Source organism: Muntiacus reevesi, chromosome 8, assembly GCF_963930625.1.
Source record: "Muntiacus reevesi chromosome 8, mMunRee1.1, whole genome shotgun sequence".
Taxonomy (NCBI): Eukaryota; Metazoa; Chordata; class Mammalia; order Artiodactyla; family Cervidae; genus Muntiacus; species Muntiacus reevesi.
Genome location: NC_089256.1, coordinates 68,945,081 through 68,969,796, shown reverse-complemented (window position 1 = coordinate 68,969,796; position 24,716 = coordinate 68,945,081). Strand labels below are relative to the sequence as shown.

Below are 24,716 nucleotides of genomic sequence, written 5' to 3'. Positions count from 1 at the left end.
TTTCTTTCTTGTCAAGACATGAATGATTTCCACAGTTTCTATGTTTGCTTTTCCTATTATATTTTTCTTATAAATTATTCCACATTGTTGCTAGTGTTTGCAGATACTTTCCAGCTTGAATAATGTTGTTGCTTCTTTGGTTGTTTAATAAGAGATAAACTGCTTAAAGCATTGAATCTGGCATGCAAAACATTCTCTGTTACTGTAATGTTAAATATTTATTGTCATGCTGTCCTGATGCTAGCGAGACTGAGTTTGTATTTCAACGTGTATTTTGCATTCTAGGGCTTGTTAGTTTAATAAAAGTTGAACCAAGCTATTAAATACCAACTTATACAAATAAGAATGTTAGTGTTCTGAATACATCAGCGTTCTGATAAATATGGACATAAAAGATTTACCTCTTTGATATTTAAGCATAATTATTTAGTTGTTGCATTTTCAAACCTTATTTTATGTATTAACTCTTACATTATATATTTACTGGTGAATTTAACAAAATCTGTACCATGCACTTTCTGTCTGTAAGACAGAGCAATTTCTGCTGCATAGGATACAGACAGAAATAACACAGGCCTCTGCACTCAAGTGGATGGTACTTTGGTAAGGCAGATTAAGAAAAGAAAGTGAAAGTGAAAGTCACTCAGTTGTATCTGACTCTTTGCAACCCCATGGTCTATACAGTCCATGGAATTCTCCAGGCCAGAATACTGGAGTGGGTAGCCTCTCCCTTCCCCAGGGGATCTTTCCTAGCCAGGGATTGAACCCAGGTTTCCCATATTGCAAGCAGATTCTTTACCAGCCGAGCTACAAGGGAAGCCCAAGGCAAATGAAACACAGATACTATAACTGTAATAACAGCACAGAGAGATTTAAGTGAAGGAGGCAGCTGGGAGGCAGTGAGTGGTGGATTAAGTCCTAAGGCACTGAGATCTGCTGAGTAATGCTTCCAGCTAGATGGATAGGGGAAGGCTTCACAGATGTCTTTGGAATATTTAAATAGCATGGTAAATGATTGCTGTAAGTGCCTACCAAGGAGCGTACACAGTGCTAGACACTGGAGATTCAGATATGAATAGTCCTGGTTGTGGTTTTCAAGGCTAACGCTCTGTAATGATTTGGTATTGGTACAGTGTGGTGAGAAGTCTAAAAGAAAGAATAAATGTACAAAGGAAGATGTGATTAATGCTCCCCGAGGGGGTAATATTTTACTATAGTTTTAAAGGATGAGTTGGTAGTGACTCATAGTTGGAAATTAATGGACCGAATGGCTCATAGGGTGATTTTAACATTTATACTGCTTGTTACTCTCAACACATCCTAGGCAAGGGAATACTTAACACTGTGTTCCCCCAAAGTGCTAGCTATCTGGATTTCTAGCAATCTAGGAAAATTGAGCTCTGCTCTCCTTTTGAATTAATATCTTTTTAATAAATTTATAGTAGAGCTTAAATGGATTTTGGGTATTCAATACATGAAAATTTTTGAGAAAGTTTTTTCCCCCCCTTCCATATTGTAGTTTTTTTTTTTTTTTTTGGTCCTGTAGTCTGATGTGAATGTTCTACTTACACATCTAACCACTGGGTTATTTTCCTTTAACTGGCATTATAATTTATTTATATTTAATTGAGGTACTACTATGGGTATTAAATCTATTCCTGAAATTATTTTTAGCATTGTAAATATTCCATGTGTATGCTATATCTATGAATTTCTTATACATTTGTCCCTATACAATTTGATTGTTCACTATGACTCCTTATCTAATTTGTCTTAATAGTGATAAACTCCTTTTCTGCTTTCAGTGACAGTACAGTTGTTTGGAGAGAATCAGAGAACATAAATTTGAAATCTCTAATGCACTATTAGCCATAACATGTAGAACATTTGATTTCTCATTCCTCTTGTAAACTAATATTCATAATTAGAGCTAATTATCTTTTCATACATTTATTGAATATCTATTTCATGTTAAGTGTTGACAATATAGAGACAGTCCTCAAAGACCTTAAGTTTTCAAGACTTAACATTCAATACAATTCAACTTACAATTCTATTGTAACATTCAATAGAGATAATAACATGAGCACATTTCGAGAAATGCAAGGTGCTGAATAAGCGATTGTCCTTATTTTCTGATTAATATAGGAAAACTAACAGGCTCTTTAACATTTTTGAACTCTTGAATACTTGGTGTGTAATTTGAAGAAATCTATTGGTTACTATTACCCCATGAATCTTCCTTTTTCTCTCCTAGTGTCTTTTAAGATGTGCAATGATTTCTCTGGGAAGTTGTTAAATGTAGGACAAAGTTTGATATGGAGCTTTGTGAACTACTAGGATCCATTTGAAGCTCTAAATAATGTCTGTTTGTGTGACAGAGATATGGATTTTTTTTTTTTTTCATGAAAGAAATTATGTATCAGGTATTTGATTTTCCTTTTGTTAACAATAACAATTATAACAGCTTACGTTTGGGGCTTCCTAGGTGGCGCTAGTGAGAAAGAACCCGCCTGCCAATGTAGGAGATGAAAGAGAAGGGGGTTCAGTCCCTGGGTTAGGAAGATCCCCCGGAGAAGGACATGGCAACCCGCTCCGGTATTCTTTCTTGTCTGGAGAATCCCATGGACAGAGGAGGCTGGCAAGCTACAGTTCATGGGGTCGCAGAGTCAGATAAGACTGAAGCGTCTTAGCATGCATTTTTTTTTATTGATATGCATTATAAATTATCTTCTTACCATGCATTTTAATCCTGAAATTAATGGTAGGAAATATTTTTATTAATCTCATTTAGTGAGCAAGAAAGACATAAGTTAAAGCACTCCACCCAAAGATGCAGAGCTGGCAAATGACAGAGGAAGTTTTAATTGGAAAAAACTTTTGAGAACATTCCCAAATGACCTAAACATAACCCTCTTGCCAAAATTAAACATGTAATTTTCTTTCAGTGGGACATCATGTCCCATATACATTCCTTAGAGTAAATAAGATTCGGATTTTTTTTTTTTGACATGTTTCTAGTAGGTTTGAAATTTTAGAAATGTCATCTGTAAAGAAAATTTTATTTTACACTTTTGGGTTTTTCAAAGTAAATTATTATATTTGCTTCTATATAAATAGCTGACAGAAATTGGAGCATAGCTTCTTTTTGATACAGTATAGCTATCTATTTTTCCCATGTTAGATAATATTTATTTTACACAGCTAGTATGTCTAATTTGAAGACGGTTTTATGGTAGAACACATTTGATTTTTATAAAGTCTTTGACAAATGATCGTAACCCTGTATCATCTAAATATATCCCAGCATTTTTAACTTCCCTCTTAAATTATAATGTAGATATCTCTGATTACTTTGTAGATATCTTTGATATCTTTGGATTACTCTGTCTTCAATCTTCCTCCCAAATGGGACTTATTATTCCAGTTGAATTCATCAGTAATACTTAAAGGTATAAATCATTAAATAACAAAGTTTCCTGTTAGCCACAGCACTCTGTTTAATACTTTATTTCCCACAGCTATGGTGGTCTAGGTCAGTGACTTAAAACTGGAAGAAACTTATCAGCTTTAAAGGTTTAAGTAAAAGTATGATAGGATGAACACTTTTAAGTCTACCTGTACTGTTCTGTTCTTTCCTTCTGGAGATTTTGAAAAGCTTTCCTTTTGCCTAATGAGTTCTTGTTACTAATAAATACATTGGAGTTTGAAAATTAGTTGAGAATTACTGGTCTGAACCTAAGGCACTCGCATTTGGAGCCTTGAAAATCCATCAGACAGGCCTAAATTGTTTCTATAAGAGCAGTTTCCCACTTTGACAGGGTAGTTCTGAGTGATTAAAGCAACTCTGGGGATTTCTCTTCCATTTTATTCCAGGTTCAGACTGAGAGTCAGTTCTCCCTGTTCATATACCATTCTAGAGACTGAGATATACTCTGAATAGCGCAGGTAATGTTTTAAGCAATTTAAATGTCTTCTTTTAAGCAATTTAAAATTCATATTTGTAGGATAAATTATTTTTCTTTCACTTAAAAGTTAAAAATGGAAGCAATAATAATGGAGCTACCAAGCCCATGATAAAATACTTTATACTGATAAAAATATTTTGTGTACTGTTTAACATTGGATAATTTTCCCCAAATTGTATTCTCTTTTTGATATAATTATTTAAAGGTAGTATCACCAATATGGATTTAAATTGAAGTCTTCTTTTGATTTTATCATGCTATGAGCTTTTGTCAGAGGGGAGGTCAACAGATAGCCCTTGACAATTTGGGCAGAATGGTCAGAAACCATACTGTCAACATGATCTTGCAAAAGTATTCAGGAGGCTCTGCAAAACACAATAGGACATTTGGTATAAACTTAGTCTACAGTAGCTGAATTGACTCCCCTGGAAATCTGGATATAAAAAGGCAAATAGAAATTGCCTTTAGGAGAAAAAGAGAAGTGGGGAAGAGGGGCATCAGTTTTCTATTTCAAAATATATGGAAGTAGGTAGATTCTAAGACAAAATAAATAATGGTTTGGCTAGGTGTGACTGAACATGAAAGCAAATAGTATACGTTTGTGCTTATAAGTCCTGTATGTGGCAGTGAATATAACTAAGTTCTTTTTACTGATAAACAAATCTTAAAGCTATTGATTGATACTCTAATTCTTTATGACAGCAAAATATGATTATAGGCCCTATATTGGGACAGTTTAGGATAGATCTTTATTATGTTCTTAATCTTCTTGGAAAGAGTAGATTGCTCTGGTCTCAGAAACATATTTGGGATAAACAGTAAGGGCAAAGAACAAGAATCTCTAGTTGTGAGCGGTTATTAATTTAGTATCTCTGGAGCAGAAAGTTCAAATAAGGCAACAAATACAGAAACGTCCTGTTAAGCCTAACTCTCTGGGTACATGCCATTCTAGGGGAAGCTCGCACATTTCTAAATAATCATTTGACTAGTGCCACCTCCTTTGGAAGAAACACAAGCACCAGACTGGTTCAATAGCAATGGCTTTTCAAAACAGAGGAGAATTGATATTGAAGAATTCCAGGCTTTCCTCAAATGGGTTTTTTGGTGGAGGTTTCATTTGAAATAATTAGGAATTGAATCTGAAAACAAAACAAAACAAAACATTTGGACTTAGAATCCATGTGGAGAGATATTGTGTGTGTGTTTGTGTTTGTGTGTGTATGTTCTTGCTACTTACTTAATGGTGGATTTGGTGAGATTGTGGTGAATTTTGCTTAACTGTGGGCAATACTTGAAAGTTTAATGATTGAATCAGGCAACTCAGAAAAAGTGCTACTGATGAGTTTCTTCACCTAGGGATAAGAGAGACACTTAAGGAGTGATTGTCCTGGGAGCAGAGACAACGAGGTCCCAGCAACCTAGGGCTTCACAGGAGTGTCAGTGTTGTAGTGTAGGGAGGACTTAGCCTAAGTAAGAACAACAGCAACTAGAAATACACAGTCTTCTGTAATTCCTGGCCAGATCCCTTATTTTTGGTTAATTGGAGATATAAAAGAGACAACATTTTCTGGCTTCATAGGATGTCATTGAAATTGGGACGCATTATCTGTCTTCGTGAATTATCTGCTGTACCACTGTATATATGACAAAATCTGTATAGGATGGTATTCTTTTCCTAGATGTACCCTAGTGTACTAATTCTGTTTTGTGGTAAATGTGGGATTTTTATGGCCATATATTTTTATGCTAGTGATTTTCATGGTATCATTTATTAGCTTAAAATTATATGTGTATATATAAACTGTGCAAAATTTTTCAACTATGTAAGTTATACACAATATATTAGAATAATACAGTTTATAACCAAACTTTTTGTAGGTGTAATGCAAAAGCAAGCATTAGAATGATGGTTAAGAAAATTTTGTTAGGTAGAAATATGAAGTGCATTGGAAATGTAACAGGGTAAAATTGTTGTTATTCCTTTCTTTGAAGTTTCTAGAAGAACAATATACTCACTAGTGCATGATTTCTTCATATTTCTTCATATTTGCTCCTTTCTTCTCTCTTCAATAAAGCCTCTAGTGGAAAAGAAAATAGGGTATTAAATTTTACATGCAAATTTTCAGTAGTTTGCAAATTGCTAGGGGCAATTCTGCCTATTAAATTACTTTATTCCCACTACTGCTATTTTAAAATGTTGAACATTCATTTTATGTTGAAATATACAGCTACGCTTTCATATTACTGAGATTTACTATATTACGTTCTTGTCAAAATCTGCATGTCTTTTTTATAAGTTGTTAAAGAAATGTTCTATTAATATGTGTGCTCTCACCGTACAGTCTTATTGTGCTATGTTAGCAACTAAATATTTAATAAAAGTATAATAAGATATGAAGCATGCATTATACAATGTATTAAATTTTCCTCTTTTTTCCACTTTATTGAGTTAGAAACATACACTGATGAACATAATGCATTTTATCATTTTTCGCGGGTGAGGATTTAAATATATACTGATGATATTTCAGAAATTCCTGGAATTAATTGCTTGATTCAGTGGGGAATATGGTTCAATATAATGTTATTTAATTTTAAATAGGTGCACTTTAAAATATATGGGCTAGTGCCAAATTGGTTTTATTTATTATATACTTTATCATTATTTAAAGCTTTATGATCTGAATCAAATGGCACAAAATTAAATCTGCTCTTAAAGATGTAAGCTTTCCTTTTACTTTCTTGCTTTTCAAAGCATTCAATGTATGGAATGACATCTTGGCAGCTCATGAAATATCTAGGTTTATGTCTGAATAATTACCTCCCATTTATGCTTATAGCTCAGTTTGTATTTGCTAAGGTTATCGAGGCCCCAAAAAGTAAATAGAAATATCAAAATCATTGTTATTTAATGTAGCAGATGCTGAATAAATGTGCTAAAATCCTAAAAAGAATCTATATAAGTTCTGGATATATCCTGACCAATTACATTCCAGCTGGGGCATTTCAAACTTCCAAAATGAATGTATATATAAGAATCTGAAGAGAAGAAATTTCCTTAAAAAAAAAAAAAGGAAATTTCCTTGCAATCCTGTATTATCTTGGCTCTAGGTCAAATGATTGAAATTAGGATATTTTACAGTCAGAATCATGAGGGATGAAAACATTTTAAAGTTCCTTGAAAAAAAGTTTCTCCCCAATGTTTCTGGGATCCTTTTTACTTTCCTTGAGCTCCAAATCCTTCTATCTGACCTTAAGTTGTGGCTTCTCCATGAAATCCTCCCAAACAGCTATCTCCAGCATGTATCTTTTCTTTCTTTGTATAGCTGTTGCACTTAGAGAACCACATAGCTATTTCCTAATTATATGCTACCTAAGGCTTCCCTGACAGCTCAGTTAGTAAGGAATCTGCCTGCAATGCAGGAGACCCTGGTTCGATTCCTGGATCCGGAAGATCCCCTGGAGAAGGGATAGGCTACCCACTCCAGTATTCTTGGGCTTCCCTTGTGGTTCAGCTGGTAAAGAATCCTGCCACTCCCCCCCACCCCCGCCCCCCAGCAAAGCGGGAGACCTGGGTTCGATCCCTGGGTTGGGAAGGGGAAAGCTACCCATTCCAGTATTCTGGCCTGGAGAATTTCATGAACTATATAGTCCCTGGGGTCACAAACAGACATGACTGAGTAACTTTCACTTTAAGGTTTTTGTAAATATTTGACATTGTAAAATTTTACTTGCTTCAAAAAGCAAAACTCTAAAATATGATCCATTTCCTTGGGAACTCTTTATGTTTTAATGAGAGAAGCTGTTCCCCCGTGGTAATGGTACCGGATATTACAGCTGAAAAATTAGGCTCATTATGTAATCATATAAGAATTTTGCATAGTCCTCTTTAAATATATCTAATTTTTCTTTTCAAGAATGTTTCTATTAAAAAAAAAAAATTAGTATCAACTGATTCATTTGTAGGAGATGGGAAATAAGCTTTTCTTCTACTTTTTCTTCTTCTACTACCTCACTCCCAGTGAGGTCCCAGGTTCCTCACTGGGACCCTGCAAATTAGACTGAACAAAAGACAGATTAGCAAGAGAAATACAAACAAAATTTATTAATATGTGCATTATATATACACCGGAGAGAACTTTGTAAATCAAAGGAGTGGTTAGGATTTGGGCTTATACAGCATCTTTACAGAGGACAATAAATTTGTATAGAAGTGGCAAGACAAAGGAAAGGAGTTTTAGACTTTCAAGGGTGGAAAATTGGAGAGGAAAATATACAGCAGAAAAGAATGGTTTTCTTCTTAGTTTTTTTTTTTTTTAAGTTGTTGTTCTATGTCAGAGCTAGGAAATGCATCCCTATTTGACTCCATGTATTTGAAGCAAAAACCCAAACTTCATTGACAAAGTGACCCTTTTAGTAATTTATCTATCCCCTACAGTGTTCAGTTATCATAAAAGAATCTTATAGCTAGTAGTATCTATAGTTGAACACCCCTGCCTCTCTTTCAGATACCAGTGGGTGCATATTATTACATTATTTGCTAACCTCTTTTTGAAAGTCTTTGTGATTACTTACTGGCATGTGTCTTGTAGACAACCCTGAGAGATGAAAGCTAATCATTCTGAATATTATTTGAAAGAGGAGTACCTTGTTGCCTAATTTTTAGTGTCATGCTAGGTTTATAGTCTCTGAGCTCCAGGATGGTTAATGGAAAATTTCACCTTCTCTTTAATGTTTGAGATCTGAACTGAACTGACTTAAAAAATAAGAAACAAAAAAAACAGAAAAATACTCTCAATTTTTTTTTTTTTTTTAATATCTTTTAACTTCTGAGTAGTAATCTTTAAGAAAAGTTGTCCTGATGCTGAGGCCAATGGCAATGGACAGCAGAGCTAAGGGCACAGGCCCAGGGTAGCAGTCACCTTGGCGTTTATTAACATGATCAAAACAGAGCAGCATAAGTAGTGATAAAAGCTCATTTCCTGCTTCCTCCTTAACACACATTCACCAAAAAGCCCCCAAATTTTGATTAGGGCAAAACATTCTGAAGCTGCACCTGAGAAGAAAAATAAAAAATGAAGAAAACAAATAAAAATCTTTTGACAAGTCATGAAGAAGGGGAAAAAAAAATACCAAACCAACCTGTGATAGCAATTGATTTCTACCAGAGTCTCTATTACTTATTACTTATATAATTCTTGGCAATTACTTACTTCTTTGTATATCAATATATTCTTCAGATAATTCTAATTCCCTAATTACCTCAAAAGGGTATGAAAATATATGAAAAGCATATAGGTCAAAATTTGGATAAAGTATAAAGCCCTTAAAGAATAAGATAATATACTTTTAAAACTTAACTCTCAGAACCAATACTTAAAAAGAAAAGAAAAGAAAAGCATATACTTTCAATTTCAAATGGTAGAAACTCTCCAGGTAGTCAATTTCTTTATGAAATTATTTCATTTAGTTAGTCCATTTGAAATTGGCATCATTTCACTGAATGCCAAACATATAGGCAAAAAAGAAAAAAAGTTAGACTTTGGGAAGTAAAGTTTATTATTTTTGATCAACATTTTGTTCTTCTGAACTTTTAGAACTATCTTATAAACTTTCTTTCATATTAAAAAAATCTGCTTTCACAATCAGTTCAGTTCAGTCGCTCAGTCGTGTCCAACTGTTTGCGACCCCATGAATCTCAGCACACCAAGCCTCCCTGTCCATCACCAACTCCCGGAGTTTACTCAGACTCATGTCCATCAAGTCGGTGATGCCATCCAACTGTCAGGCGAGTGTATGCTCCTCGGTTTTTGTCTCATCACAACAAAGATTTGGAGTGACGGACATTAAAGCCCCCTCGGCATGTCACAGCTCTCGGGTCTTGGACAGACCGTGTTATAGCTCTCAAGTCTCGATCGGACTGTGTTTTAGCTCTTAGATAAATCAGGGTTACAGCTCTATTTTATTTAGATAATAGCAGGAAAATCCATCTTCGAGGCATGAGAACACGTCGACCCAAAGACGCGAAGAGAAGAGCGCCCTAGCGTGCAGGGGAGAGAGAGAACTAGCTTTGGCTCCTCTTTTTATATGTTTCTCTCTCCCTGGGCCTTTCCTGTGTAAGTTGGGCCAGCCAGGAGTGCTGTTTGTTTTACCTGAGATCCTCACTCTGATCCTCGGACCTTCCTTTGTTCTATTTTCGCAGGCTTTTCCCTTCCAGGTCTTTTAGCCACCGCCATTCTGGACTCCTTTTCCCTATGCTAACTACCTAACACAACCATCTCATCTTCTATCGTCCCCTTCTCTCCCTGCCTTCAATCTTTCCCAGCTTTAATAGTAGTAATTTATTTTAATTCTTAAATCTCTTATCCCACACTTCCCATCTATGCACATGTTTCTGTTTTTTCTTCAGATAGGAGCCAAGTTTGAATACTTTTATTTTTATTTTTTTTAATTGAAACTGATTTTAAGATATTGTGTTAATTTTAGCTGTGCAGTAAAGTGATTCAGATACATACACAAACACACGTATATACATACATGAATTCTTTTTTAGATTCTGTTTCATATTAAATATAGTTCCCTATACTATACAGTAGGTTCTTGTTGGTTTTCTGTTTTATATAGAGTAGTGTACATCTGTTAATCCCAGACTCCTCACTTTGCCCCCTCCTCCCTTTCCCCTTTGTTAACCATAAATTGATTTTCTGTGTCTGTGATATCTTATGGTATTTGTCTTTCTCTAACTTTGTTTACATAGTATGATAATCTCTTGGTCCATCCATGCTGCAAATTATTTCATTTTTATGGCTGAGTAATATTCTATTGCATATATATATATATATATATGTATATATACATATTGCATTTATATATGTATGTATGTGTGTTTATATATATAGAGAGAGAGACACTTGGGCTGCTTCCATGTCTTGGCTATTGTAAATAGTATTGCTATGGACATTGAGGTCTATGCATTTGTTTCTTGAGACCCACCTCAGACCTACTGATTCGTAAGTGTGGGGGTAGGGCCCACCAATCCTTGTTGTAGCAAGCTTTCCAGGTGATCTCTTGCATGCTAAAATTTGATAGGCACTAGATTACATTTAAGGAACAAAAGGAGATGTATAGTACAGAATAACCTAAAAATTTGAGGTGAACAACTGGATGAATATTGGAACTGTATTTGGAGATATGGAACACTGGGGAAAGAACTAATTTGAGAGGAAGTCACTAGTTTTTTTCTTTGATATATTATTAAAATTTTAATTATATAGTGAGATACACGATACATAATATTTATGATATTAATTGGTATAGTGTTATATAGTTCAGTATATAGTGTATATTATATACTAGTTCAGTATAGTTCAGTAGTGTTGAGTATATTCATATTGTTGTGCAACCAGTCTCCACAGCTTTTTACCCTGCAAAAGTGAAATTCCGTATCCATTAAACAACACCCCAATTTTCCCCTCCCCCTAGTCCCACTGTTCTATTTTTTGTGTCTATGAATTTGACTACCCTAGATCCTTCATTGTATTAATCTGGTTGTTCAGCTGTAAACAAAATACTGTATACTGAGTGGTTTAAACCACACATATTTACTGCTCACTGTTCTGGAAGCTGAAATGTCCAAGGTCAAGGTGCTGGTTCCTGGTGAGATTGCTCTTCCTATCTTGCTGTGTCTTTCTATGCTGGAGAAAGTTTTGGTGTCTCTTTCTCCTCTCTTAAGGTCACCAAGTCTATTAGGGCCCCACCCTTATGACCTCATTTAACCTTTACTCATTCCACACCGGCCATATCTTTAAATACTGTCATATTTGGGGTTAGGGTTTCAACATGTGTTTGGGGGGACAATCTAGTCCATAGTGCTCATGTAAGTGGGATCATAAAATATTTGTCCATTTGTGACTAGCTTATTTCATTTAGCATAATGTAGAATTTAATCATTGATGAGTTAAGTTTGAAGTACCTATTTTATATCCAAGTGAGATGTCAAGGTTACAGATGGCAGGAGGGCATGCTAAATAGTCATTTGTGTCCTTTTTGTGTCTATCTACAAAATGTCAACTCCAATACACTGTCTCTTATCAAGTCTCTATTTCTAAGTGCTTTTAGTTCCTGATGTGGGGAAGAGGGTGTTTTCAAGGTGAATTCTGAAAGCTGACTTCTTTGGAATCACAGCATTGGGATTACAAAATTGAGAATTAATTATTATGCTTTTAAAGTATTCTTCTTTCACAGACTTATCTTGATCCAATTTATATTTTAATAAAAAGTATCACGTTTATGTAGGCTGTAACCACAAGAACAATTTGTCATTATATATTGTTAAGAATTATTCTTTAAGAAAATAATAGTTTTGTTAAAGGAAAATTTAAGAAAATTTAAAATGCTTAATAAAAATACTTAATACTGAATGAAAAAATATGTAATCATATTCTATCATTTCTCAGATATAGATGATCATGTTTTACATAGCCTTGCTGCTGCAGCTGCTGCTGCTTCTGCTAAGTCGCTTCAGTCGTGTCCAACTCTGTGTGACCCCATAGACAGCAGCCCATCAGGCTCCCCCATCCCTGGGATTCTCCAGGCAAGAACGCTGGAGTCAGTTGCCATTTCCTTCTCCAATGCATGAAAGTGAAAAGTGAAAGTGAAGTCGCTCAGTTGTGTCCGACTCTTAGCGACCCCATGGACTGCAGCCCACCAGTCTTCTCCATCCATGGGATTTCCCAGGCAACAGGACTGGAGTGGGGTGCCATTGCTTTCTCCATTACAAAGCCTTACCTCAAGAAGGATTTTTATTGCTTAATTTTTCCATGTGAAATGTTTTACAAATGTTAAATATTACAAAGTATATTCCCCTTTTGATATTTCAAACAATGAAAGGCTTTTTTATATAGCTTTACCTCAAGTAAAAAAGCCTTTCATTGTTTGAAATATCAAAAGGGGAATATACTTTATAACATTTAATATTTGTAAAACGTTTCACATGGAAAAATTAAGCAATAAAAATCCTACTACATCACATGAAGTAACTCCTAAAGTTCAAATAAATTAACTTGAATGGGGAAAAGAAAACAAATAATATGTAAAGAGCCTTCTTTAAAACAAAAGTCCACCAAAGTTCATTAGGAAAAAGTGAATTAAATAATCGTGAAGAGACTTAACTTTCTAAATATGAGCAATCCACATCTTAGAAGGCAGGAGAAATTACAGTTTTAAGTAAACTTGGTAGGGGATACATTGACAAAAATATAGGATATGTGGGCATTTGTCTGTTACTTTAGTAGTGATGATAATTCATAATGGTAATAGTTACATACTAAGTACTTTTGATAGACTAGATGCTGAGTGATTTGCATGCATTATTTAATGTACTCCTGTCAACCACTTCACATAGTACACATATTCTTTTCTTACATTTCAGAAATTCAAAGCATTAGGAAGTTAAGTAACTGCTCTAAATTCATACAGCTGAAAAGTCATACTTTAAAAAGCAGTGTTTTTTAAAGGAGAATGCAAAATTGCCTGTCTACATACAATGTATTTATGGGTCATGTTTTGATCATTCTTTAATGTGTATCTCAAGTACCTACTCAACACAATGTACTTTGTGATATTAGCACATACTTATTGATTTCCTGCAGGAGCTAATAGGATATATTGTTTACTTGAAAGCAAATTTTGCCCATCAAGGGATAAGAGACAAAATGTGCTGCAATGTAAGTGTGACTTATGGAATTACCTGAAGTCAACCTCAAACTTCTTGCAGCATCTTTGGCATTCTGAGTCCAGTAATTTTCAGGTCCAAACCTAGGCTAAGCCATATGATGTTTGTGTATCTCTTTTCTTCTCCCTTATGATTCTATCCCATTGGAAAAGATTGTTATGACAGGACTGACTTCATTTTTACTTATTTTACTGTGCTTATCAATATGGGATTGACAGAAAGATGGACTAAACAAATTCTATGCCTTCAGGAAAACATGTAGAAGGGACAGAAAAAACACAAAGAAGAATTAAGTTAAAACAGTGATATAAGTATAAGACTTTCTGGTACATGCTGACCAAAGCAATGGGTCTATGTATGGTGCAAAGAAAATTCACATATGGGGATGGGCCTGGGGGTGACAGTCATGGGGGGTGTCTGGGTGCCCTATGCTCAGTGCTCCTTAGACACACGGTGGCTACTCTCTGATGGACTCATTCTAGCAAAAGCATCCCTAGGCTTGCAGATATTTTGGCCCAGGGCTTTAAGGTTACGCCATGGTGTTGTCATCCTCAGTGTTAGACATAGTACTGCTAATGGTGTTATTTCCTTTTCCTGATTTCTCACACTCAGCATTTCACTTACTTGAAATGGTAATATGTGATGGTTTGCCACCCACATCCTTTTGCCCTCCTGCTTGCCAAGTCTGCATTTTTCAGCTTTTTCTCCCTGTGTCCTCCTAAAATTAAATGAATTACCACTAAAAAAACCAGAAAGCACCCTCCTGACTTACAGCTGCCCCATAACCCTGGTCATAGAGAGGATTACAAACTTTCTCCTGCTGTCTACTAAATGATGCTAAATATATGCAGAGCATTTCCAACTGTTTTCTTGCTTTTGGCTGTACTTTTTTTGAAATGTCAGATTTTTTTTTAATAAAGTTGTTAAATTGTTTCATCTGTGGATAATTTTGTTTAAATATTTCATTAAAAATATTTGCAGCCTGAGACAGTTAATGTTGAATTGAAAACTGGTTAGGTTTTTCAGTTATTTTTTTTTTAATGCCTGGCAGCTGGAATATATCACTAAAATGCTGACATTGGATTATTTAAAACAGCATTGCCTGTAAGGCTAGGAGAAGCTATTTAAGACAAACCTCAAGAAGGCTGGTGAAATAATAGCTGAAGTTATGTTATGTCAGCCAATTCCTCAGCGTAGAACAGCACTGTGAAGCCAGAATTGTTATCCTTCACTGAGACATAAAATCTATATTTTGATTCTTTTGGTCATTAATGGTCCTATAGGAATTGTACCCAAGAGGAGTGTGCGTTCATCCTGTATGTTGGCCAAAGGTCAATTTGGATGGTTCTGGTTTACCTTTTCAATATGCGCACAGTTTCATTCAGATATAATCAGAGTACCATTTTTGAAAGAGCTCTGAGGTTGTCATTCTATATATAGTTTGTATTTCATGAAGAAATAGGCTTAGCTATTGCAGTGACCATCTGCAAACATATTACAGAAATACCAAAGTGACTAAGGGGTCTATGGAGTCTTTTCATCTGCTACTTTAAGTCTATTTCTCTTAAACTGAAAAGTGATTTTAATTTAGTTGTTTAGTCAGCAGGCCAAAAGCATTTTATGTACAGATTCTGTACTCCTTCTTTATTGCGTTAGTTAAGCTGGAGGGAAAAGACACTGGCCAAGAGATGGGAGTAGGTGGGGGAGGGAGGTAACATAAAAACTAAGTTAGAAATCCCTGAATGTTGTTCCATTTGCTATCCTTACATCTTTAGAGGATAGCAAAGCTTTTAGTCCACAATATGGGATAATAATATTTATTTTATCCATTTCACAGGGTTTCACTATAATATGTCTGTTTGTAAATGATAAATCCTTCTGTAAATGCCTCCTTGTAATAAGTGAGATGGTCTGTCTTTAACATATTTTGATCATCATTTGATATGTGTCTAGAAAATATAAACACACACAAACCATGTAACCAAGAATTGTCCTTAAGGAAATCATAATTATTAAGTGAATGGAGTTTTTTCAGTTTTCCCTGCTGTCTTTGTCTCTCTTTTCTCTCCCAGTATCCTCCTGGTTTTTTAGAATGCCTACTTTGGTGACCCCCCTACCCCATCAAGGGCCTAATGTTGTATCTGTTCCCAAATCCTCTATATTTGAACCTTTTCTTCCCTATTAAACTGAAATGGCAGTTACTGTCATTTGTCTCCTCCCCAATGCTTCATATATTTTTGATAATCCTAAATTGACCTTCTTATGTTAAATGGTTGCCAGCAATACAACTCTAAATATCCCATCTTTCTAGGCATGGACATTCTATAAAATGTTAACATTTCTGAAACTGTGAGCTGCCTGTTAGTGGTTTCTTTCTTTCTTATACTATTCAAGAAAATCTGTTTTAAAAATTGATATTTCTTACAATCAAGGGGATCTTAGAATTGGGAACCTAGAACATGAGTTCAGAGGGGATTTGGAACATGTAATTTGGGCAGGGGGGCAGATGATTCAATCACAGATTGAAAATTCAGAAGTAATAAACAGGTAGACAATGAAAAGTCTTTCTCCTAAGCCTGTTTCTCCCACCAGTACCTCTCCCCAGAGGCAAATATTATTTGCATATGTAGTTGCCCCTAAGTATCTGCAGGGATTGGTTCCATGACAGCCTACCCCCATCCTCATCCTATACCAAAATCTGAGGATACTCAAATCCCTTATATGAAATGGCAAAGTATATCCACAGGTACAGAGGGTCATCTGAAATAGAGTATATACCTAGACTTCTTTAAAATTTTACTTTCAAAAATAAAACACAAATGACAATGGCATATAATCTTTTAATTTTTTATATTAAGAATATAAAATTTGTCTTAGAGATTGTTTTCTCCATTTGCAAAAGTACCTTCATTTTCTCAAGGCAGCATGTTTTTCCTTTGAATAAATCTGATATCATTTATTCAACCTTCATAAAATTTATCTTAGTTTTTTCTTCAGCAATATATGAGGCACCGGAATTTCCACATCCTCTCCAATGCAATCTATAATCAAACGTCAAAGTTTTCTGTAAAGTAATTATAAAAGACACTTTATATGTATTTATATATATAAGCCATTTATAAGTATTTATTCCTATGACATGTGAGTTAATATTCATTGATTATTTTTTTTTTACTTTTCAGTCTTTTTTCTTTATCCATTACAGATATTAGCCATTTGCCTGTAGAATAAATTGTAACTATTTTCCTTCTACATTTTCAATTATTCCTGTTTATGGTAACTTTTGTCCTCCAGAATAGTTACAATTTTGTGTAGTTGGACTAGTCAATCTTTTTTGTGTTTTGAGTTTGTCTTTCGTATTCTAATAAGATTATTAAAATTATCTTCTACTGTTTATGGTTCTACCTTTTTAGAGAACCATTCTACTTATGGTTCTAATTTATTATTCCACTTTTATCATTTAGATTTTTATATTTAAAAAATGGGTTCTTTGGGAATGTATTGTGGTATAAGATAGCATAGAATAGATACTATTTTATTAGTTGAGAATTTTTTTTTAAATTTATTTATTTGGCCACCTTGGGTAATCTTAGTTGTGACCCTCATGACCTTTCATCACGGTGCATAGACTCTCTAGTCATATTGTGGGCTAAGAAATTGTGACATGTGTGTTCCAGAGGGTGCAGGCTTCAGTAGTTGAAGCAAGCCAGCTCTCTAGTCATGGTCCACCAGTTCATTTACTACAGGGATGTGGGATCTTAATTCCCCCAGGGATCGAACCACATCCCCTTCATTGCAGGGCAGACTCTCAACCACTGGACCATGAGTGAAGCCTCCTATTGATTGAGATCTTTATTTAAACCCAACAGAGTGACTGAAGGGTTGATATCTTTATAGTTTTAAAATAACATACTTGTTTTTATTGCATCACAAAGCCTTAAATAGAGAGAAATAAAAGAGAAATAGGTCTTCTGCCTTATGTGTCTCTTGGCCAGGGAGCTGAAGTTGGTCATGGATGTGGAAGGAGAAAAGAAATAGAGTTTGGCATGGATGAGGCTATAAGTTAGAAGTTACAGTAAAAACAAGGATAAATGTCTTTATTCTTTTCCATTTGCACCTTCACAGATTGGTTTTAAAGCATTCATTAGCTCATACATATATTTTAAATACAGTTTGAATTATTTCAAATGTAAAGTTATATTTTTCTGCATTCAATAACAAGATTGTGGTTTAAAAATCTAACAGAACAAGAATTAGAGTGTGTTTTTCAGTTTACCAATTCTACTTGAGTATACTAGAGGAATAGTAATCATTCAAATTTTAAGGCTGAAAATACTTGGTTAACACCATGGGAGTAGGTTGTAAAACCTTTGCAGAAACCTTGAGATATGGGAGATTTTCAAAGTTCCATTTTATGAGTTGAAAATTGCCATTTTAAACTAAAAAGCTATTTTCCCCCTACTCAATTTAACATTTTTTAAAGGCATGCCGATGTATCTATTGATTTTTTAAAAATAGGTTTGCCATCTTGAAAGTATATTTTATGTATAAAGAACTCATTATCAGATGCTGATGTTAAGAATAACTTAACTTTCTAGTTTAAAATACTAAAGACAGTATCTCAAAGATTATTAGAGGAGTTCTGTAATTCATTACTAAGAATTACTTCCTAAATAGCAACTTAACATACTGGCATAAAAATACAAGCTAAATAAATAAAGAACACATGATACACACATAGCTAAGCATTGAAGAGTTGCCACAGGTACAGTTTGTTACAGTTACATCCAGTAATTGAATATGACTTAAAACAAAAATCCTAGAATCCTAGGAAGAAAAAATGTAAGGTTAATACATTAATGTTGTCTGTATGCTGCATGTGCAAACATGATAGAGAAGAAAAAGCATTACATTTGGAGTGAGAAGGCCTGAAATCAAATCCTGGCTCTGTTGATGTGTTGCTGGTGTTAGTCACTAAGTCATGTCTGACTCTTGCAACCCCATGAACTGCAACACACCAGTCTACCCTGTCCTTCACTATCTCCCAGAGTTTGTGCAGTCATGTCCATTGAGTCAGTAATGCCACCCAACCATCTCATTCTCTGTTGACCCGTTTTTCTCCTACCTTCAATCTTTCCCAGTAACAGGGTCTTTTCCATTGAGTCAGCTCTCCATATCAGGTGGCCAAGTACTGGAGCTTCAGCTTCAGCATCAGTCCTTCCAATGAATATTCAGGGTTGATTTCCTTTAGAACTGGTTGGTTTGATCTTCTTGCAGTTCAAGGGACTCTCAAAGTCTTCTCTAGCACCACAGTTCAAAAGCATCAAGTTTTCAGTGTTCACCTTTCTTTATGGCCCAACTCACATCTGTACATAACTACTGGAGAAACCATAGCTTTGACTCTATGGACCTTTGTCAGCAAAATGATGTCTGCTTTTTAATATGCTATCTAGGTTTATCATAGCTTTCCTTCGAAGGAGCAAGTGTCTTTTAATTTCATGGCTGCAGTCACCATCCACAATGATTTTGGAGCACAAGATCTGTTGATTTGGAAGCCTCAGTTTTCTGATTTGTAAGATGAAACTGTTTTGCAAGGGTATATCTCCCCTATGGAACATTTTGGAAGGCTGGTAAATCCTATATAGACTCATTATCAGAAATAATATAAAATGCTTAGATTTAAATACACAGGATGACAAAAGAAACCAATTGTATCAAAGTGCAGTTAACTAGATATGAAAGTCCATGTTTTAGTATTATATAAACATTTAAAAATTAAGACACATTAAATATCAAAATTCAGCAAAGTATCTCATAACTTTCTTCATTGAAAATTAGTGGTGAGCTTATATAACAACTGAAATGTGAGATGAAAATGCCTGATTTCGTTTAGTTCACAAAGTCACAGATAATGCTAATACTATTGGTTTTATGGTATCGTCACAGTTGACTGAAATGTTAAATTTCAGTTAGAATTAAGTGAATATAAAAATGCTTCTTTTTTTGGTCGATTAGTTTAATTGATCTAAATTCTTCCTGTGGAGCTCAGGATAATCACCTTGGGGCTTTAGGATTTTTAGATTCTTTCCAATTTCAAAATGTACTCCTTTCTCTATGATTCCTCACCTGTTTATGTGTTCATGTTGCCTGGGATCATGTTTATAAATTCTGAAGTTAAAAATATAACAAAATTGTGTGAAACTACTTTCAGTTGATCAAACGACAACAACAAAATGTTCTTCTCAGTATGATTAAAGTTTAATTTTTCACTAGTTCTGATTGAAATTTCTTAGACAAATAGGTTGACCAACCATCTAAGAGTGTCCGTATAAGTCAGAGTTCTCTAGGGTCCCAAGATCTGCAGTTGGCCAGTTGGAGACCCAAGAGAACTGCTGGTGTAAGTTCTGGCCCAAATACAAGGAGACTTGAGACCCAATAAGAACTGATGTTTCAGCTGAATACAGAAAAAGGAAAGATCCATGTCCCAGTTCAAGGCAGTCAGGGAGCAGGAGTTCTTCCTTACTGGTGGGAAGGTCTGCTTTTTGTTCTATTTAGACCTTAAATTGATTGAATTAGTCCCATCCACATTGGGGAAGGCAATCTGCTTTAATCAATCTACCAATTCAAATGAAAATTTCATCTAAAATCACCCTTAAAGGAATTACCAGAATAATATTGAGCGAATATCTGGGCACCTCATGTCCGAGACAAGTTAACACATAAAATTAACCATCCTAGTGCCTATAAAAAAATCATTTTTAAAATATCACAGACATCATTATCACAATTTGAACATTTTTATACTTTGTGAAAATCAGAATGATAAGTTGCTTTTGCCTAATTAAAATTACAAAATAATGCTGAATGAATATAAAGTGACTTAATTTTATTCTAATATGTAGAATGCAGTACTTTAATTTTGAATGTAATGCTTTATTTTTTGCTGTTTGAGTAAGTGGTCATCTTAGATTTCTTAAGTATGTAGGGTGAGTATGTAAGCAAGGGAAAGCAGAAATAAGATGTTTGAATTATTAAACATATTTTCAAATACTTTAGATACCTGTCAGTGTGTCTTGGTATTGCTATTCAACTAATGCAAATGTTGACTTAATGTATTTATAGTTCACTTATATAATATTTTGCTATGAAGTTATTCCTTTCAGCTTAAAAGTATACTTGCAAAGAGCATACTGATTTAGGATTGAGGTTATGATTTCATTTCAGGTCAACAGACTAGTGATAGGAAATTAAATATGACATAATCATGGCTTTTGTCTGAACTTGCTTATTTTATAAACTGGAATAAACATGTCTGGTATCAAACATTAAGTGTGAAACATTTTGAACTCCTTGAATGAAATATTTAATTTGTATTTATTCAGCCTTGTAAATAAATTTTTTATATGTAAAAATTTGTTACCAATCTTCTCTCACTTGTGGTGGCTAACTTCTAGAAAAGTTAAAGAAATACATTTTCTACTTCCCTCTCAGATAGTGGTGCTTTTAGAGGTTGAGTAGATCAGCATCTGGTACCTGATATGGAGCCATTACAATCCACTTCACTGTTGTGAGGGAAAACAATTTATATTAAATTAGAATACAGATTTAGGATCACTTCAGGTCTGTGAGTTTGGCTTAGAATTTAAAGTAGTGAATAATAAAAAGATTTAGAGGATAGGTTTTGTGTGCCAGGAATGTTTTCCTCTTAAGGGAAATCCCTAGATGATTCAATCTGAAAATTGGGTTCTTTTTAACCCTGTTTTACTCTGAAACTAGTTAGGAACAAAAGAACAAAATAAACATAGGCTTGAGGATCCTATAGTTCTGCCTCTCATCCTTGGTTAAATCATAAGAGAGTAGGTGGTAGAAAATAAGGTGCTGGGGAGACAGACAAGGGCTGGCCAGATAAGCTCTCCATAAGCTTTTACAGGGAAACTCAATAGATAAAGGATAGGCCCCAGGAAAGCTCCTTAGGGAACTCTGTGTCACCCCTGATCTTCCAATCTTGGGTTGATTTTCTTGAATCTTTTACTCTTCATTTTGGCTTTATTTTGACAGGAGACTCAATAGTCTAGTGCCTTCAGCTATCAGGCCCAGCTCCACCTTGGGCCTTGCAAGTCTATTATTCTGCACTCTGTTCTCCCTACCTAAATAGTCCATATTAGTACCAGAGATGTGGTTTAAGAGATCTTAACTGTCAAAACATAATTTAAAAACAATTCTGATAATATTCACCCCATTGACATCGTGGAGTTGGTTTACAAAAGAGTTTATGTGTGACAGAGGTGGCAATACAAACTTTTAGGGAAAAGATGTAGACTTTTCAATAGATGAGTGAAGTAAAGCAAGCCAGAGGAGAGGAAAGGATGCAGAAATATTTTAGGAAATGTGATCCTGAAGGCTGGATATTACTTGTTTTATTTGCCTGAAAAACACAAAACATGAAAGCAATGATGTACCTAGAAGAAATCACAGAAATAGACTGCAATGAAAATATTAAATGCAATGGGATTAGCCATGGGAAAAACAGAAAGACTACAGAATCTGTTCTGGTTTTGGGATGAATGCTTGGGTTCAGTAAAAGACTGAGGCAAAACAAGAATTGAGCTTTGAGTAACTGTTAGATAAAACAAAGGATGTAAGCACTGGTTGGAGCTGGTCATCTCTCCCATTTTACGAACTTGCATATATGGGAAATTATTACTTTTTGTGAGAGGGAAACTATAACAATGATAACTGAGTAAAAGTGTTATCAACATTTAAAACCACTATTATTTTTAAAACTTTAATTAAAAACATTTTTTACAGACAGCTCATGGGATTGAAAGATGTCAATTTTTATCCATGCCTATTGAGAAAAAATTCTGTCTAAGGAGCATGGCTGATATTTAGAGTGGATGTAAGAATTGTGTATACGAAATGAAGCAAAGGCCAAACCTATATTTTCATTGATGATGAACAGGGTATGTGTGCTATCTCCAAGACATGTAGATGTTGCTGCAGTAAAGGGAAAGTAGACCACTTCAAAAATAAATTTTAATTTTATTGGCTAGAGTCTGGAAAGAGACTAGATTCCATCAAAGCCTATTAATAACATAAAAGGGTGCAACAACCTAGGTTTCCCAAATTCAAATGCCTGCAGTCACCACTCAGTATGTTTGAATGAGTGAAGCAGGCAAACGGGGAGACACCAGTCACGGGACACTGGTGAGTGTCTTGACTGCTCAGTGCAATCAAATTTAATTAGAAAAAAGTCTATTCTGGTGCAACAATTACCTTCATAGTTACCTGGATCTCTCAGAAATACTTGGGATTTCTTACACGATGTTAAGTGGTCTCTTCACTTTTCATGTTCCAGTACTTAAGGGTAGCTCTTCTTTGGGAATAATCAAAATTTTCCTTAAAGTCTCCCAGTTGGAATTAAACCTCTAGGAGTCTTGGCCCCAGGAGTATATGAAGGAGTGAAAGAGGATTAATTATCTTTTCAGAAAACTAAGCTTTTAGAGGAAAGAATCGGTGTGTGTGTGGTAGGGAGGTCACCATAAAAGGCATGAGGTTTCTCATTGCACTGTATACTAGAACGCTCATTACTTTTTATTCCCAAAGTGCTTAGTTACCTAGTGCTTAGTGGTTAGCTGTTTTGCTCAGTTGTGCCCAACTCTCTGCAGCCGCCAGGCGCCTGTGGTCCCTCAAAAAGTCCATGGGAGTTTTGAGGCAAGAACACTGGAGTGGGTCGCCATTTCCTACTGCAGGGGGGTCTTCCCAGTCCAGGGATGGAAGCTGCCTCTCTCAGTTCTCATGTGTTGGCAGGTGGGTTCTTCACCTCTAGCATCACCTGGTACTATCTAATTACACAAGATATTTGTAAATGAAGTGAAGCTGAAACCTTGCCTAGGTTATAAATCCTTATACCAACTTTCCATTTTAATTGATTTCAAGTTCATTGCAAATATCTTTCTTTTTTTGATATCTATTTATTTTTAATTGATTGGTTTACAATATTGGTTTGATTTCTGTCAAATATCAACATGAATTAACCATAGGTGTATGTATGTCTCCTCCCTCTATTAGTACCTCAAAAAATAAATAAATATTGAAACATTATTATATGTTTGAAGGATCTAGCACTGTAGCTGAAAAAAGTTGGAATAACTCAGTTTCTGAATATTAAAATGCATATTTCTAAAGTTTTTGATAGGTTATATTTAAGAGTGTTTCCAAAATTATATCATGCCAAAGAAACATAGGAAGGGACTGAAGAGTCAATGTGCTGATTCAATAGCAAATTTGCACCAAATACATACTTTTTGCCTCATATTAGATCTGATGTTCTCACACTGTTGTCTCATTCCCCGTATGGATCCTGGTGAAGAGACTGGTATTCTTCCACATTTCACACTCGAGACAAGAGCACCACAGAAATATTCTAGATATTTGGAAATTTTTTGAAGAAGACATTTTAAATCAATAATAGTTACAAGAACCCTTATTTAACTGGATTTTGATTTTTTTGTTTCATTTTTGTAAAGTTACTGTCATTTGTTTTACATGATATACAACTCTTAGTTTAAGAAATAATAGTCCATCATTTTGTATTTCCCTAGAGGTTGCACTTAGCTTTGTGGTTCTCTTCGGCCCATGGTATTTGGCATATGCTCATAAGACATGTGGGGATAAGTTTTGAATAAGAAATGGAGGAACTTTATTTTCTGTGGTTTTCCAAATCAGCATTTTAAGAATAGAATTATATCCTACCAAACCATCCTTTATGTTTGTGGGAAAACTTTTAAAAAAGCAAAATTAAACCTTTGAGGGACTCTACATTCTCTTTTAATGAGTCATTAAACTTTATAATAAATCTATTCCCAGGTGAAAATGAAAGTTAATCAGTGGTATCCTATTCTTTGCCATCCCGTGGACAGTAGCCTGCCAGTCTCCTCTGTCCATGAAATTTTCTAGGCAAGAATATTAGAGTGGATAGCTGTTCCTTTCTCCAGGAGATCTTCCCAGTCCAG

The 24,716-nt window shown here is 34.9% G+C and overlaps 1 protein-coding gene across 6 annotated transcripts in view; it reads left to right on the top strand.

The window, feature by feature from the left end:
- The window catches only part of NAALADL2 (N-acetylated alpha-linked acidic dipeptidase like 2), a 1,500,734-nt gene that overhangs the window by 1,166,038 nt on the left and 309,980 nt on the right, over positions 1–24,716 (top strand). The window lies entirely within an intron of this gene.